The sequence below is a fragment of the Delphinus delphis genome, chromosome 9, assembly GCF_949987515.2.
Source record: "Delphinus delphis chromosome 9, mDelDel1.2, whole genome shotgun sequence".
NCBI classification, from domain to species: domain Eukaryota; kingdom Metazoa; phylum Chordata; class Mammalia; order Artiodactyla; family Delphinidae; genus Delphinus; species Delphinus delphis.
Genome location: NC_082691.1, coordinates 6072269 through 6091146, shown reverse-complemented (window position 1 = coordinate 6091146; position 18878 = coordinate 6072269). Strand labels below are relative to the sequence as shown.

The 18878-nt window shown below is 39.9% G+C and overlaps 1 pseudogene; it reads left to right on the top strand.

The window, feature by feature from the left end:
- Positions 1-1520: 1520 nt before the first annotated feature.
- Positions 1521-18387, top strand: LOC132431372 (shugoshin 1-like; annotated as a pseudogene).
- The last annotated feature ends 491 nt before the right edge of the window (positions 18388-18878 follow it).

Genomic DNA, 18878 nt, shown 5'->3' with positions numbered 1-18878 from the left:
ATAAATCTATATATCTATATATCTGAATCACTTTGCTGTCTACCTGAAACTAACACCACATTGTAAATCAACTATACTTCAATAAAAAAAAGACAAATAGAACTTTCCCACTCCTGTTAATACTCTGCTAGCAAAGTATTAATTCTTATTAAACAATCAAACAAAGCAAAGCAAATCCTCTTTTTCTGAAATGAATTGTATAAAAAAGTCTATTTTCTATTTTTTTTTTGCCTGTGCAAGTGACTTGCTTCATTAAAAGATCAGGGAAGGGTGCGATGGATGATAAAATGTATCTCCTCACCTTCCCTTGAAGCTAACAGAGCCTAAAGTTGAGGTGAATAAATCTGATCAAGGGATAATGAAAAGGACAGGAAAAATAAGGGCAGTATTTGGTGGCAGTTATGTCTGTGCTGACTCAAGAACTGTAGCATTTGTAGTATTGTCAACTACATCTGTGACCTACTTGTCATCCATAACAATATTCCTTTAATATTAATAACATTTAGAAGGACACCATTAAAATTAAACCCTATAGTGACGTGGCATCAGAGTTTTTCTTCACCGTGGAAAACATCAGCTGGGCATTGACTGACATCCAGTACGTGCTATTTGGCATAAATGATAGAGTTCCAAGTTTAGGTAAAAATAAATTTAAAACTACCCTCAGTTATCTCCAAGCAGCCGGACTGCCTTACTTTTTCCCTGTCTGTAATCTACCTCTTTTATGCCTTCTGCAACATATTTTTCATTTTGCCCACCCAGTTTGTCTCTTTGTCCACATCTGCCTTCTCTCTCTTCTGCTAATTCTGTGGTTCTCCATCGGGGTACCCCACCTCCTTGAGGAATTTTAAAACTAGAGCGGGTGTCTTAGTCTGTCTCAGTGGTTGCTATGGAAGAGGGCTACTGGCATTGTATGTCCACAACGTGGAGACTTTCCACAGAGTGAGGTATTGCTTGCAGCCCATGTAGAAGTTGTTGTCTAGCCAGAGAATAATACAGGTGACAGTGTCTTTATAATTATCCTCATAGAGAAGCAAGCTCTGTTTCCACATAAGCACAAAGCATCTTGTACAAATTTCATCAACTGACTATTCCGTAAACACAAATACCATGAAAAGTGAGGAAGTTTGTACTTTCTTTTTTTGCCAAATTGTAACAGGTATTGGTTATCATTTCAGAATAAAATCACACCACTGGCAGAAGCACCTTAATAAACATTGAGTTGTGGTCCATACGTGTGTGTACTGACCTGTGGTGGCAGCCACCCCACTGGCCTGGCTCTGGGTGAGTGGAGACCACGCTGCCCTGTGTTAAATGAATCCTGTCTCCTCCTCTTCAGCCCTGTTATCCAACCTGGTACCCCAGCCTTCCATAAGTAGGGGGGTGGTGGTATGAGCATTTCTCACCAATGTGTGCCCCTCTGGGCCGAGGAGTTATAAACATTTGCCTTCTCAGTGTCTGCATCCTGTTCTCTACTGGCCAGAGGCAGAGGCCGCAGTGGAGAACACTGGGTCCAGGGGATGCGAAGCCACGAGGTGCAGGAGGCCTGCGGGTATAACGGGTGGAACCGACCCGAGAGACACCTGCATCCTGTTACTCTCCTGTGAGTTTTAGAATGATTATTTCAGCAACTGGTGTTACTAACCCTGACTATTGTAAGGTGTACATATCAGAGTAATTCAGTATGTCTTCTAGGGTAGCAAGGCTTTGGAATTTGCATGTAAAATAATGCATTTTATTAAAATTTACTTTGACATTATTTTGCCTTCATATTACAATTAAGTAATTTACATATTTTTGGAAATTTACTTCTGCATAGTTTGTGTTATCTGTAAGTTCATTTCAAGAAAATAAATGGAGTGCTATACAGTATGTTATGAAAGCAGTGTGGGGAAACCAGGATCCCAAACAGACCCTTGGTTCCTCCTGCAGTGACTTCCTGCTTCTGTGGGTGGTTATCTAATTTAGATGGGCCACTGATCTGGTTAGTGAAGAAGTTCCCGTAAGACATATCCTCATTGTGAAATGCAAATATCAAAAACTCCATTTACCCTCTCGAGGAAGTAGAACATAAGTATCTACCACTTAAATGCGGGCTGTGCCTTGTGACTGTCTCCCAAAGAGGATAATAAGGAAAAAGGCAAAGGAAAGAGTAACTTTGCAATGGATAAACCTGACAGACACTCCCTCAGCCACAGGATGAAGGTCAGTGTCAGCTGTGGTAAGTCATGCTGAGAGTTTCTACCCCTGAGATGTGATAAGAATGGTATTCGACCTGTGTGGTGTTCTTCCTAAAAACCCTAACCCCAGTGGATTCATGAGAAAAAGAGTAAGACAAACCCCAGTGGATTCATGAGAAAAAGAGTAAGACAAACCCCAGTGGGAGGACATTCTACAAAACGCTTGGCACTTATTCCTTAAAAGTCAAGGCCATTGAGCCTTGATTCTAGAGAAGCCTCAGGAGACATGGGGACTAAATGTAATGTGGCGTCCTGGATGGAATTCTGGAACAAAAAAAGAACATTTGGTAAAAACTAAGGAAATCTGAATAAAGCATGGACTTTATCTGATAATAAAGGATCAATTTCGGTTCATTACTTGTGACACATGAACCACACTAGTGTAAGTTTTTAACAAGAGGAGAAGCTGAATGTAGGGTCATACAAGGACTCTGCACTATCTTTGCAACTTTTATGTAAACCTAAAATCATTTGAAAATAAAAGGTTTATTAAAAAATGTTTACCAAAATGTTTCTCCATTTTGGGTCCCTCTACTCTGTTCCTCTCTATCTGTTAATAGTTAAATCTCTACCCATTAAACAGAAAACTTTAGGGTAAACTGCAAAACTTATTTCACCCTTGTCACTCTATCCCATTGCCTGAAATTCCTCTCAATTCTACAACCACAGTTGTTGTTTTACATGCATTTCATCCTCTGTGTTAACGGTCATTTCCATAACTAAGAAAGTAATTTCTTTTTGTTCTGGTGATAGCAATGTTCTCTTGCCCCCTGCTTTAATCATTAATCACAGCAGATTAATTTCACTAAATATTGACATATATATATATATATATATATATATATATATATTTTTTTTTTTTTTTTTTTTTTTTTTTTTTGTGGTACGTGGGCCTCTCACTGTTGTGGCCTCTCCCGTTGCAGAGCACAGGCTCCGGACGCGCAGGCTCAGCGGCCATGGCTCACGGGCCCAGCCGCTCCGCGGCACGTGGGATCTTCCTGGACCGGGGCGCGAACCCGCGTCCCCTGCATCGGCAGGCAGACTCTCAACCACTGCGCCACCAGGGAAGCCCCTGACATATACTTTTCTTCTCCCCTTTGGGGAAACCTTAATGTCTAAATGATTTGAGGCCCTTTATGGTCTTCACATGACTTTTTTCCCACTGGTGCACTGCTCAATCTGATCGAGTTACAATGTCCTGCTAGATCTATGCTTTCTCACCTTGAGATTACAATTATGATAATCTTTCTCTCTGGATCTCTACTCCTTCTAATCCCATAAGTTATACTTCCAAAATGTCCCTCTCCATAACAAACATTTCCAATGTTTCTAGTTCAATACAGTATAATTATTTTATTTTCTTATGCTTTGTATTTTTATCGCTCAATATAGCAAAATCCATGTCTTCTTGGTAAACTGTTTCTTGAGGTCAGGTTGCCTCTTAAAATTTCCCCAGCACACCATGCACATAATTGGTGTCTAATAAATGTTTATTGAAAAAAATTTATGCTTGTGCTTGTTGGTTTACACTCCTCTATATTTTAGCATATTTTCTAAGATTCTAAAATGAGCATTTATTAATTTAAAATTAGAATTAAACAATAAATGTCTTGCAGACTCCATTTTATACAGTATAATGCACATGTCTTTACTTTAGGACTAGTTTCTATGATGGTGGTTGTGTTGCAGGGAAGAAAGGTGGGGTACGAGAGGATGGTCACATCCCAGGTCGCAGGCGAGTCACTGGGATGGCCACCGAGTGTTGATTCTTGGCTTCACCCAGAAAAGAATTCAAGAGTGCGCCATAGTAAATGAAAGTTTTATTCAGGGAGATATACACTCCATAGACAGAGTGTGGGCCATCTCAGAAGGCGAGAGGCCCCAAACTATGATTTTTCTATTAATTTTTATAGGCTGGGTAATTGTATAGGCTAATGAGTGGGAGGATTATTCCAACTATTTTGGGAAAGGAGCAGAGATTTCCAAGAATTGGGTCACTGCCCACTTTTTGGCCTTTTATGGTCAGCCTCAGAACTTTCATGGCGCCTGTGGGTGTATCATTTAGATGCTGATGTATTACAATGAACATATAATGAGGCTCAAGGTCTACTGGAAGTCGAATCATCTGCCATCTTGAACTTAGTTGGTTCTAACCAGTTTATGTTGTGTCCTCAACAGCTATGTCACTCTTTTAAAGGTTGTGCCCTGCCCCCTTCCTGTCTCAGTTGAAGGGAAGTGAACACGGGAAGGAAATGCAGAGTGAAGTGTGGTCAGAAACTGGGTGAAAGAACCATAAAACAGCCTCAAAATGTTACCAGTGCATTGATACCTGAGATTCCTTCAATATTAGTCTTACTGAGTTACATTTATATGAACTCTCCTGAAGATGACAGATTGGGCAGAATACACTAGAACCCAACTCTTGTCCATCTCTATCAATTCTTTTCATATTACTAAGAAATTATAATTTATAGTATCTGATTCAAATTCTTTCTATAAATAACCATTTATTAAACTCTTTGGAAAATTGGGTTTTAAGGACATAGTCAATCTCAACATGTAGAATTGTATCCTGTGAGACTGAAAATGACTTTTCTGTTTAAGACAACATTGTATTGTGTGTTTTTCCAACTCAAGCAACAATTTCAAGTGGATGCAAATGTTTTGTAGTCAGTTCGCTTGCTGGCAGAATTCTCAGAAAATGTCAATGCTGATGAATCATTATGAACAATAACAATTATGGTACTTTTGCATTAATAGATTTTAGGAATAGTATTAATTCAACTGGAAATCCTTTGTTCATGAAAACAGAAATTTCTTTTGATGGACCAGCATTTGGCCTGCAAATCTCTGTTGGCCCCAGCAAAAGATGTGATGTGTTGAAAGTTCCCTGATGTTTGTAGTGTCAAGAAACAAGTTATTTTGCTTCTTTGATTTCAGAGTACAATGAAAATTACTTACCTGATCTCCTGTGAATTATTGCACATAACATTTTTGCATTGTACTGGCTTCGGGAGTTTCTGTTAATACGGATGTCAGAAAGCTGGCACAAAGGTAGCCCCACTGGAGAAGCTCTGCTGCCCAGAAAGAAAGGGGAAAATAAAAGAGGCTTGATTTCCTTTAAAGTAAAAAAACAGGTACATGACAACAACTGAATTGCACCCTTTTGTCTTTCTTCCAAGGATGCATATGTGAAAATCCTGCTGATTTCCAATAATTTTAGCACACAAAGCTTCCTCAAAACTTCCAGAGAGCACAGGCAAGTTCTGAAGGCAGGTGAGGCAATAATCATGATTCTCCTTCAGGGAACTGCTTCTTCCTCTGTGCTACCTACACCTCACCAAAATCTTATTTGGAAATTACAGTTGAGTTCACTCTGAGTTTCTGACATTAAGTGAACCTTACATCACAAACCACCCTCCTTTATTTAAGAATCACATCCGCTACCAAAAGAGAAATTGGGAAATTTTGAGGGTAGGGTACTGGATACTGAATAAAAGAATATGGATCCTGCTGCTGTAAGAAAATCGCTATGATTTCTGTTCTTACCCAGATGCTCAGGGAGAGAGAGTCCTATTTGCTTCCCCTTTATATAATCTGAAGGCAGAGTTGGGTTACTTTACTTTGATGTGTGCCCTATGATCGAAAGTGGAAGTTAATGATGAAGAGTCTCAGAATCTCAGTCTCAGAAGGATTGCAGATAAAGCATACCTGTGGGGCAGACAGGTGTAAACTTGCCCATCCTGGACACATGGCAGGAACAAAGGAGGGTGTGCATAGGCACTAGATGCAGGGTTGATGTGCAAGTACTTAAGGTCCCTTCTCCCTCCCAAGGTGGTGGCTTGATTTAAAATCATGTAAGGACTTTTTAATCCCAGTGTCTTGCACAATATTTCTCAGTTTCTTCTTGAAAGATCAGCCCTTCTTCCCTTCTGTCTCTCTCTCCCTTTAACAGCTATCTCATGGATATTTTACTAGGAAATCTCCCTCCATCTAAGTTACAAAGTTGACACTATCTGGTGAATGAAAACACCATTAGTACTTCTGTTTTTCAAGGCAAAATGTTATTTAGATACATGGTAGCCTTATTTTTTTAACTTTTTACTTCATATTGGAGTATAGTTGATTAACAATGCTGTGTTAGTTTCAGGTGTAGAGGAAAGTGATTCAGTTGTACATAGACATGTATCCATTCTTTTTCAAATTATTTTCCCATTTAGGTTGTTATATAATATTGAGCAGAGTTCCCTGTGCTATACAGTAGGTCCTTGTTGGTTATCCATACTTCTTTTTTCATCTTTGAGCAGGAATCAGGTTCACTGTATTAAAAGTCCAGGGATTGTAGCCTCTTAGGCAAGCTTTATGCTACTGCAGAGAACAATTTTGAATATGGTCACAGAAGTCTCTGGTGGGGAGATAGAGCCACAGAAGTGGGGGTCCCAGGGCTGCCAGCCAGCTTCCCAGAGCCTGGAGTGTGAGGAGGAAAAGCACAGAGGCAAAGGAGGTGGCCAAGGCAGAAGATAGCCCAGAAAATGTGCCTTAAATCGTTTTTTCAGTACAGTGTAGAAGAAAGAAGGAAAAAAAGGAGAGAGAAATGAGACCATGCTGAAGTATCACTAACACTTGTAAACTGCTGAAGAATAACCAGGACAACAACAGAATGTTGGTTTTAGTCTTGGAAAATGAAAAATACAAAGTGAGAGAAGCACAAGATGTCCAGTTACAGTTGAGAAAATAATCTCACCACCTCACATGTTATCTATGTGCGTTAAAAGTAAAACTTACTTCACAGCAGACAGAGTAAACTGCTCAGACCCGGGACATAGTGAATCCCTCTGGAAAGGACTCCAGCATGGATAACATCTCCAGGGATGTATTGTGAAGGACTTGTTAGTTCCTCTTCAGGAAGCTGGCTTTCCAGAACAAGAAGAATTATTCCAAATAGAAAAGCAAGTATCTGTTATTTATCAAGAAAGATTTGAATTTGATTTTGCATCTTCTAGTTAAGGTGAAGGTAAGTCTACTAATAATGTCCTCCCTAGAACTGGATTGGTCCACCTCACTTTAAAGAAAGGTTTTATCAACCTCTGTAAGTGTGCTTCATTGGGTGTCTTCAAAACCAATCTTTTGACTGGAGAAACTTTTGAATTGGAAAACAAATTATATTTTCAGATCTGCTAGTAAATATACATGCCTGAAAATGTAGGACAAAATATTTGTCAGTGGAACAAGGACCAAAGCTAATGCTTCCAGGAAGCATTGCTAAAACAGGTCAATTTAGAGTCTAAGTCTGAACAAATTAAAATTAGCATAGAGATGCACAAGGAAGAAAAAGAGGAGAGGAAAGCTAACAGAACAAGGAAATTGAACTCTACTTCAAGACATTAAGAGGGCAAAAGTGAAACTTTAAAAAGAAAAAAAAACATTATTTCCAAAAAAATTGGATGGAAGTGTCAGTACAAGCAATGCTCACAATTTCAATTTGACAGTGAAGGTTCATCCTACGCTTTTAAGGCAAAGTAAAATGAGCAAGAGTCCTAAAAGAGGAGAAAGCAAATGAGTCTGAAATGAGCATCTGTGAATCAAGCAGCCAAGGAGTCTGGGGAGTGATTCTGACGGCCTCTGTTTGCCTTCTAAAATGCCTACTTGCATCACCTGTGTTCAAGCTCCCCCTCAAATCAGATAGGAGCCCAAACACCAGGCCTTGATCTAAACTAGCACTAAGATGTACCCATGAAAAGAGATGCAAGATTCAAAGCCAACATAACTCTTGCAAGCACACCACCCAACACTCACCAGTCACCTCGGCTTAGCCTGAAGGCTCTCACCAATATCTCCTTAGCTCCTATAGTGAAATTCAGAAAAAAAAACCCAGAAAACTGGTTTTTCTCCAAAAAAAAGAATAAAGAAAGCTGAGCGGTGTCTTGGTCTAAGAATAAGTGCACAGTGTGAAGTATAAGGAAGACACTCTAGCATCAAAACAGGGAATGGTCTAGTCTACAGATCTGTGTTTCATGAATTCTATTTTCAAGCAGAAAGAAAAAGACTGTAAACACAGTTCTAAAAAAAAAGAAAAGTAAATACAGTGATGCTTTTGTTGTGCGTCATTGAAATACATCCTACATACTCCTCATTTCTCAAAGAGAGGTTCTGTAACAAAGCACAAGTGGGTCATACCATTGACACAGAGCTGTCTGGGCAGGATGCTTCAGAGCATAAACATTTCTTCAAAACTATACTTCATATATATCTTTTAAACCTTTAATAAATGTAGGCTTATTTTTCTTTTGAATATATATAACTTATTCAATCATTGTAATAGTTTAGATTTCTTATAATACCTTGAACCCTTAATTTGAGTTGAAGTGTGTCATATATTATTGTTTTGGAAAGCAACAATGGTTATTAAAATGAAGATGTTTTAATTATAAAGTTTTGGCATACTTATATTTCCCTTACATGGGGGACATGAGAGTGAATGATCTTTGAAGACAAGTTGAGGATCACTTAAAACTCTTTACCGTAACAGTTGAGTAAAGTAAGTCCTTGACGTTCACATCCTCCTAGTTGTGTGTGGACCCCTCAAACCACTGCTACATTTCATTTCTCAGACGAAACGTGTATGAGATTGTATTAGCTGCCTCAGGCTGCCGTGACAAAAAATCACAGACTGGGGTCCTTAAACAACAGAAATTCATTCATTTTTCATAGTTCTTGAGGCTGGAACCAAAAATCAACTTTCTGGCTGATTTGGTGGTTGACAGTGGCTATCTGCTTGTTCATTCTGTCCTCACAGGCCTTTCCTCGGTGTCTGTGCTAACAGAGGGGGAGGGGGGCACTATCTGGTGTCTCTTCCTAACAGGACACTAATTCCACTGGATCAGGGGTCCACCTTCCTTATAGCAAAGCACACTTTCTTATACCAAATACAGACACACTTGGATTCAGGGCTTCAACATATGAATGGGGCAGGGGCAAACATCCAGTCCATAACAGAGATCACTCCGTGAATGAAAAATGTCGCTGCCATATCAGTACAAAAAAGCTGTTGCAGCCATCAAGCCATCACTTTACAGCCTCCCCAAAGGTGAGCCCTGAGGGAACTCAGGATGGAAACAGGATGCCCCCCATCAACCATCAGCCACTGCAGCCACGCCCTGCCTTGTACCCTGAGAGGACTCAGGATGAGAAAGCAGAGGACACTGGCCTCAGATGGCTGAGGTGCAGGTCAATGAGCCCAGATTCTTGCATCTTCCCATACATATAAAAGCACTAAATTCTTTAACTTGAGATGTCTGGTTTTCTTTAATTAACAGTAATCTTTTGATGTTCCAAATACCTGGCCTTTGTGGCAAAAACTCCTCTATATCCTGGCTCCCCCCTTACCACTTTGGAGGAGTCCCTCAGAATTATCTGAGATGCTGTGTCCCGGGCTTAAGTCCTCAGTTTTGTCCCCTGAATAAAACATAACTCTCAACTTTTAGGCTGTGCCTTTTTTCTCAGTCGGCAGTAATCAGCAAATGAGCTCAGGCTCAGGAATTAGTAAAAGACTAGCTCTGAACTCCAGGATCTAAGTGTCCATTGTTCAAAGTGACCCCTTAGCAAAACCCACAAATTACTGTATCACAGACTTTCAGGAAAGGTCCCTTATTTAGTCAAGAATTTCAAACGTTACATGTATGAATGCCAAGGGCTTTTGGATTTGCTTTATATCAAGTTTTCGACCAAACAGTGAGAGGGAATTCATTTAGTTTAGAAAATGTAAAGCCTTCATTTGTATATATCTTTTAAACTTTAGAGCAACTGTGCTTTATCAATTTTTAAAGTGCAGTACAATTTTGCAGGAGATAAAGAAGAAGCCAGATGTCATGATACACCATGTGAACAAGCTTCCCCCTCTTGCCTGGAGCCCCCATTCTGAGCTCTGGTCCTAGCCCCACTGCCTCACATCTGATTCTGCCTCTTCTTCTGGCTAACCTGGACTTAAACCCCCTCCCTTCGACCTCCTGGTAAGCTTTTTCTGTTGTTCTTAGGTTATGTGATAAATAAATACAGGCTCATCTAAAGAATTAAATAATGTGTTATGTTGGTATAAAAAGCAGAACTTGGGGAGCCCCCTCTGGCTCCATTTGAAATGTGGGGGATGCATCGGCTGGTGCTATGGAGAATTTATACACACGCTTCATCTTGTTTCTTGGGGCTCATTTTATATGTATGTGTGTGTGTGGTGTGTAGGTGTGTGTGTATGTGTGAGTGTGTGTGGTGTGTAGGTGTATGTGTGTGTGTCTGAGTGTGTTTGTGTACACAGAGTGGAAGAGAGAGGGGACAACAGGAGAAAGGTGGAGAGTTGCAGTACCTTTTTTTGCTGTTATTGCTGTTCAACATCACACCTTGGCAATGTACCCCAGACAATACTTAAAGGTCTGTGTCATCTCGTCACAGCTGCATAATATTCCCTGGTGTGTACTCTATTTTCCTGATCCACCCTAGTGAATAATTTGTTGCTTATTTATTTCTATTATAAGAAATCTTAGGATACACTTACTTGTAAATAAACAGCTGTGCCCTCATTTGAATTTCTCTAAAATCATTTCATTAATTTTTTTTAATATATCTTTATTGGAGTATCATTACTTTACAAAATTGTGTTAGTTTCTGCTGTATAACAAAACGAATCAGCCATATGCATACATGTATCCCCATATCCCTTCCCTCTTGCGTCTCCCTCCTACCCTCCCTATCCCACCCCTCTAGATGGTCACAAAGCACGTAGCTGATCTCCCCGTGCAACACAGCTGCTTCCCACTAGCTAGCTATTTTACATTTGGTAGTGTATATATGCCCGTGCCACTCTCTCACTTTGTCCCAGCTTACCCTTCCCCCTCCCTGTGTCCTCAAGTCCATTTTCTATGTCTAAGTCTTTATTCCTGCCCTGTTGCTAGGTTAATCAGTACTTTTTTTTTTTTTTTTTAGATTCCGTATATGTGCATTAGCATACGGTATTTGTTTTTCTCTTTCTGTCTTACTTCACTCCAACACTGCTTTCTGATTAAACACACCCAGGGAACGCTCCTCACCACAGTGGTAGGACACAGTACATCCAGGTCTCCCAGCACCTCATGCTACCACCCTCCCTGACCTTGCTGATGTGCCTATGAAGAGGGGTCCCCTCTGCACCCATCCTATCTTCCACTCCCCTCTGAGGTGGTACCTTGCATTATTTGGTGGACATGAAGATTCTAGTTATCATCTTGGCTCACTTACTTTTACGTTGCTTTTCTCTTCTCTTGGTTTCTAGAAGGACTTCTCATATCTGACTTGCTTTCCATTTAGTTATGACCCTCTGCTCTACCATTCCACTCACTTATCAAGAGACAAAAACTGGGTCTTGGTTGCTGTCCATCTAAGCCCCTTCACAGTTGTATAACTAGGGGATGTGCACACACACACATACACACATGTATTTATGATCTCTTAGTATGAAATGAGTCCTAAGAAACAAACAAACATGTATGTAAATGCCTCATAGGTCGTGCCAAGTGTCCACACCTCTGAAAAGCAGTGAGAGGGAGCTTCTTAAGTTTGGCTTGATTGAATTTCTACCTAAGCATTTCAGTCCAGACATCATGGGCTTGGTTTCTATTCATAAGAATTTACAAAGTGATTATTCTATTAATAGTGGAAAATAATACAGAACAACATAAAATGATTTGCTAAAGTGCAGGTTTGAGAATCAATGGCCAGTCTTATAGTAAGATTTAATAATATTTAATTCATGAAATGTGACAATGAATAAAATCATTTATGGAATATTTTGAAGCCAATGAGAGCTAATGAATCTTATAAATAACAGACAAAATTATTTTATCAGTGGATATTACAGATTTAATATAATAGAGTTCTCCAAAGCCAAGGAAGTAAATGCCTGAATAACAGGGATACTTAGTCACAGGAGAAGTAAAATGATCTTAGGTGATGCTCAAAAATCAAAGATGGATTTGATAAAAATTATTTTATAATTTTTTGAAAACTAATAAATTATACATAAATCACCAGACAGAAAAAAAAATAATATCTTTCTTTTCCTACAAGAACTGCATTTAATCAGAACCTGAAAGTCCTATCGTTTCTATTTTAAATAATTTCTGAAGAAGACCAGGAAGCAGAGTTGAATGTGACCTTCTCTTCCTCACAGAGAAATAAAGCAGCAGCTGAAAGGAAGCATATTGAAAAACTCTCTCACTCCCGTGCATAAAAATCTCACACTGGAGCTCTGCGGGTGAGTAGTACTGTGTCTCTGATACAGAGCTCAGAGAGAAAGGAAAACAAGAAAAAGAAGAAAAAGTTCCTGAAAGACAGATCCTAAACATGAAGGGAATCATTACATTTGAGGAAACGAAAGAATGGTAAAATATTTTAAAACATCCAGGAAATTGGAAGAATTAAAAGAAAGTGAAACAGAAATAATGCAAGTTGAAAGAATTAACACAAAAAATAATGATGATCTCTGGACAGTGTAGTAATATTGCAGGCATTCAACATTTTTTTATTTTAAAAAAGCTACTTTTAAAAATCTTAAATTTTTCTGTGAAACTTAGTTACATAAATGCTTCTGTGAATAGCTTTTATTCAACTATGTGGTTGAAAGATATTTTCTCCTGTATGATCAGCATTATTTTTCTACACACTTTTCCCTCTTTAGATGTGACTGTCATCTACCTTGTGTAAATATTTCTGCTATCTTTGTTTTACACACACACACAGGCACACACACTTTGTGATGGAATGATTAGTTCTTCTTTAGTCAACCTACCACTAGAATAGATTTCTAACATTTATGATCGAAGCATTGCATGGGATCACCTTTACAAGATATGTGAGGGTGACTCTAGTGGAAAGCTTCTAACCAAGAATTTTATACATGGAATGCATTCTTGCTGTTAACTGAGCTAGTGTCTCATTAAACTAAGCATTATCAGTGGAATTAGACAAATATGCAAATGAAATCAGTTGTCTGTTCACACCTGCTTTCCTTTTATTGTTCCTCACAAAAGATAAGCCTGCACTGTACAATGCAGCTGCAAGTGCCAGAATATCCCCTCTGCCCCCAGCCAATCGCGAGCAGGGTAGTAGCAAGAGTTCCCCAGATCCAGAAGTGGGGAGCTCCAGAGCTGACAAATTTGGAAGCCAGCTGCTTCCCATCCTCCACATCCTAATTTGGGGGTGTCTTCCTCATGGCCACAGAGATGTATGGCAGATCCTGGCACAAAAAGGATACCTGGAAAGGACAGGCAACTCTTTTATTAAGGAAGAAAGTCATTCCCAGGGACTTCCCTGTCAGGCCAGTTGTTGGGACTTTGCCTTCCAACGCAGGGGGTGCAGGTTCGATCCGTGGTTGGGGAGCTAAGATCTCACATGCCTCGCAGCCAAAAAAAAAAAAAAAAAAAAAAAAGCCAAAACATAAAACAGAAGCAAAATTGTAACAAATTCAATAAAGACTTTAAAAATGGTCCACATCAAAAACACAAAAAAGAAATAGAAAATTGTTCCTAGAACCTCCTCAGCAGACCTCTCAAGGCTGTGAACCAGGGAGGGTTACCTGCGGGACTGAAGGCCTACAAGGGGAATGTTTATGTCAGTCCTGGTCATCTCCACATGCCTTTATTATAAGGTAAAGGTAATGGAGTGAGATCAGGGGAGGGTGGCATTGTTTAGGCAGCTAGTCCTGTCTGTGACATCAAATACACTTTAAAGTTCTTTTACAGAAGGTGATTTATGCTAATATTTTTGAATCCCAGCCTTCTGTTTCTTTCCACTCTGGAATGCATAACTATGGCTTGCACATTTGATGAATGGGTATATACCACAACACCTAGAGATACAAATTGAAATGGGGAGGGAAGACCCAGGGAAAGCACGTTCTGAAGAAATTCTCAAAAATTCCCATATCAAGGAACATCCTATGCCTAGAGTTGCCATCTGTTACTATCTGACTGATCCTGAAGACTAATTATTACCCAGCACAAACACAGGAGCTGGTCACCTACCTCCTGTCCAGTGCGCATCCTTCGTGGATTCAGTGCTTCTCTCCACTCTTCAAAGCAGATACATCCCCTCTGCCTGGCCCACCCTCCAAGTCCTGGAGGACCATGTCTCTGGTCTCACAGAGGAAACCCAGGATTCAAGCAGAAGCTCCCAGGTCTCCTGACCTCAAATGCATCCACGTGGATGCTGCAGGATCTCGTGGGGTCTCTGGGCTGCAGCCAGCGCAGGGTGGGTCATTCCCTTAGTCTGCTTCTGTCTTTCCAGCACATCACTGAGGTTCAGAAAGGGTCCAGGCTGGTAGTGGCTGTCTACAAGTTAGCAGTGCCTATGGCCTGCCACCTGCAGCTGTGCCCACTTATTCTCTTCAATTGGCATTAAAAGCACCAGGTTAATTATGGGTTTATAGCCATGGTATAGCCCATCACAGTCTCCCTTTCACTGAAGAAATGCCCCTCTTCCCAGACATTGGGTTAAGGGGAAACCACTGCCTACTCTTGACCTGCCTTCCCCTCAGGAAGGGCGTCAGCTGGAGAAACACCCCCTCACCCCCTACCTCGCAGATTCACTGGGGAAGCCTGTCCTGGTTTGCTCCGTGCTCTGTGGTCAGTTTGTGGTCATATTTTCCTCTTTATTTATTGGAGATGGGGTGGAAGTGTAGGTAAAGTAAATGCATGAATAAAACATCTAATTCTGGTGAAGGGTAAGCCCAAGTCTACAACCATGCTTATTTGCATATACAGATGATTCTTGTTATTCATGGTAAGTATGTTCTCTAAAGTCACTGCAAACACTGAATTACTAGATTCTGGCCATTGCTCCTGGTGGAAATACAGGGTTGGGTTCCTGCAAGCCTCGGGTCACAAGTGGTCAACTGATAACCTCATAACCCTGTTTTATGTGGTTTCTGTGTAAGGACACCTAATTTGATAGGTATGGTTGATTCATTGACCTTGACCTGATGGGCAGCAGCCTAACTCGTGTCTGAATAAAGCTTCTCTAACGCAGCTTCTCCCTAAAGCACATCACAGCATCCGTGTGCTTAGGAATCCTAAACAGCACTTAGCACTATGTTTGGGGGTGTTTAAACAGCAAAATCACCAACAAAAAGCACAAAATGTGAAAAACGTGTGAGAGCTGAAACAAGAAGGCAGAAGGCTCTCTTGTTCAGCCGCAGATGAGAACGTGCCCACTTGGTGACTCACATTTTTACTGCTCTGTGCCTGTGAGTAAATGACCAGGAAAATGTCACAGGTATCGATTCTGAGGTTACAAAGAACTTTCGGCAAGTATGTGAATTTGTAAATACACAATGTAAATGGTGAGTATAAACTGTATGTCAATAAATCTATTGCCCACACATCTTCCTCCCTTCGTATCAGAAACAGAAAGGGAAAAGAAGAGAGGGATTTTAGTTTTCTGCATTGATTTATTTTGAAAACTTAAGCATTTACAGAAAAGTTAAACAAATACTACAGCAAACACTTTTCAGCAACATTTACCATGTGTTAACATTTTGTCACCCTGCTGAGGTCCCTTTGCCCACCTCTTTATCAGGACATTTCATCCCCCAAGTACTCAGCATGCTTTTTCTAAAGGGAGGTATGTTCTCCCACAAACTGCAATGCCATGATTGGGTCAAAAAAATAACATTTTATTGTGTCATCTAATCGATATACAATTCATATTCAAATGTATGCAGTTGTTTTAAAATATATATCACAGTCTCATAAGGGAGGGGGAGATTTCATCCCTAACCCTCTTGAGTTCTTTTGGCTGATCTAATAATTAAATTGACACAAGGCAGATTAACAGGAGAAAAAAATATATTACAGAGGTCTTATAGAAATGGGAGCCCTCAAAGCAGGTTATTTATGTATGATTTTTAGAAAAAGAATCTTATTTTTAAAGATTTAATAAATCAAAAGTGTTATTTATTTATTTATTTTTTGTGGTATGTGGGCCTCTCACTGTTGTGGCCTCTCCTATTGCGGAGCACGAGCTCCGGACGTGCAGGCTCAATGGCCATGGCTCACGGGCCCAGCCGCTCTGCGGCATGTGGAATCTTCCCAGATGGGGGCACGAACCCATGTCCCCTGCATCGGTAGGCGGACTCTCAACCACTGCGCCACCAGGGAAGCCCGAGTCATTTATTTATTTTTTTAAGATTTAATAAATCAAAAGGGTTCATGCTTGGGATAGCAGACTAATGAAGAAACGACAAAGTTTGTTTATACTGATTTCTATGCTTTGAATTCCCTGTCTGGTCATAAGAATGCTTTCTATCCTCCTGATATAGAAGGATACTTTCACATGGGAGATTTACTTCCAGCTTTTAGGGGGAAAGAGGGGTATCAGAGTATTTTATTATTATTACATCACTTTTTTCCACCAGCTGTTTCTCAATTAACTTTAATTCAAAATAATCAATATGCCATTGAGGCAAATTTGGGGGCACCTCGGCCCCAACAGTCTTTTAAATAACATGTTTATTCTAGAACACAATCAATGTTTACACACTGGATATGGTCATGTTTCTCAGCTTTTTTTAGTGGAGAACAGTCCTTTTACGTTTATTTATTTTGTTAGTTTTAGAAAGTCATATTGTTTTTCATGACACTGTTATGAAAAGTGCAGGCCAGTTGCCTTGTAAAACCTTCTGTATTTTTTGACGTTTACCTTACATTAAGCCATTTTAGCCAAGAATACCACATAGCAGTGTTGAATATTTGTTATTGAATCACATCAAAATGTACATAATGTCAGTTTTTACATTTAAGAAGATTTTGAGCAGCTAAGCCTAATCATTTGCTTCAGGTAGTGATACCAAAGTAAGAGATAGATTTTCTTATTTCAATTCCTGAAACCCCTGCCTCTTCTGAGACATGTAGCTATCTCTGCTTTTCATTGTCTTTAACACCTTCCTCTTATTTCTTTACCTTCACTTAGCACATAAATAGATTTTCTGAACTGTTTTCATGCTTGAAAATACCAACAATAAATTTCACTGACTGTGGCATGCCACCTCATTCATCTCTTTCCTTCCTTTAAAAAGAAACATATTTCTTGAAGAGCTAGTCTACATGGAGTCTTCAATGATTCATCACTAATTCATTCCATAAACTCATGTAATCTGGCTTCTGCTGTCTCCATCCCGCTGACATGCTCCTTTCAGTGCCTGAAAGTGTGTGGAATGGAAACCCCTCTGGGTTTATTTCACTCCTTTTTTTCTGCCTTATTTACCCTATTAACCACACCTACATTCTTAGCATGCTCTCCCTATTGCACAATTATCTTTAACTTAATTCTCCTACAGCCTCTCTGATTCTCATTCTCAGTCTTCCTTTGGGATTGTTTTCCTCTGTCTTGCCCTAAAAATTGATTATCCCCAAGTTTCAGACCCTAATGCTGTTATTCTCACTGTATAAATTTTTATTTGTGTCCATAGCTTCCATGACCATCTGTGTTCTAATGATTTATACATCTGCACATTGGTCCTGATTTTCTCTTTTTTTTTTTTTTTTTTTTTTTTTTTTGCGGTACGTGGGCCTCTCACCGCTGCGGAGCACAGACTCCGGACCCGCAGGTTCAGCGGCCATGGCTCACGGGCCCAGCCGCTCCGCGGCACGTGGGATCCTCCCGGACCGGGGCACAAACCCGCGTCCCCTGCATCGGCAGGCGGACTCCCAACCACTGTGCCACCAGGGAAGCCCCTGATTCTCTTTTAAAGGCAAGCTCCAGGTATTCAAACACGACCTAAACAAGCAATTGCCCTACAAATACTTCAATATTAAACTGTGTTTTTATATCCTGCTTATATAACTTTGCATTATTTTGTGAGAAACTTGCCTGGGGAATTTTCTCATTCATTTATTTAGTTTTTTGTTTCAAAATATATTTTGAACTGTATTCTGTTTTGAAACGAAATATTCTGTTACGTTTTATTATAGGTAGCATCTACTATGTGTTAGACGATGTGCCTGTCCCTGATGATACAGTGGTTTGTAACAGTCCCTACACAGCAACACTTGTGACCATGGCTAATGCTGAGTTCTATCAGAGAAGCAGAACTACTACAGATACAGATAGATGGAGATATCTATAGTGCTGACCTATGCAGACATATAACTATACACTTATACAGTTCTGCTTTTTTGATAAATGCACATTACATATGTTTACATGTATATATGTATGTGTACATATGTATCTATGTCATTGGGAAGAACAAATCTCACTCCATATTAGATCTGTTCCTTTTACTTTAACCTTTGTGCTCTGTTGCCTGTGCTTAGTCATGCTGGCTATGCACTTTTTGTAAAAGAATGTTGCCTGTAGCCTGAAATATACAGGAGAGCCCATTCTCAGGGCTCTGGCTTTTAAGAGTCCATTCATATAAAGATAAAAATTTGCATAACAGAGAATAACATTGGTCTTGTTGGAGGTTTACAGGAACATCGTGACCTGACCTACCTGAACAGATGAAAGAACAAAGGATTCCAACACCAAGAAGTCTGCAACAACTAACCACATCTCTCCCTCACCTTGACTTTAAAAATGCCTTTCTGAAACCCTTCGGGGAGTTTGGGGTTTTGA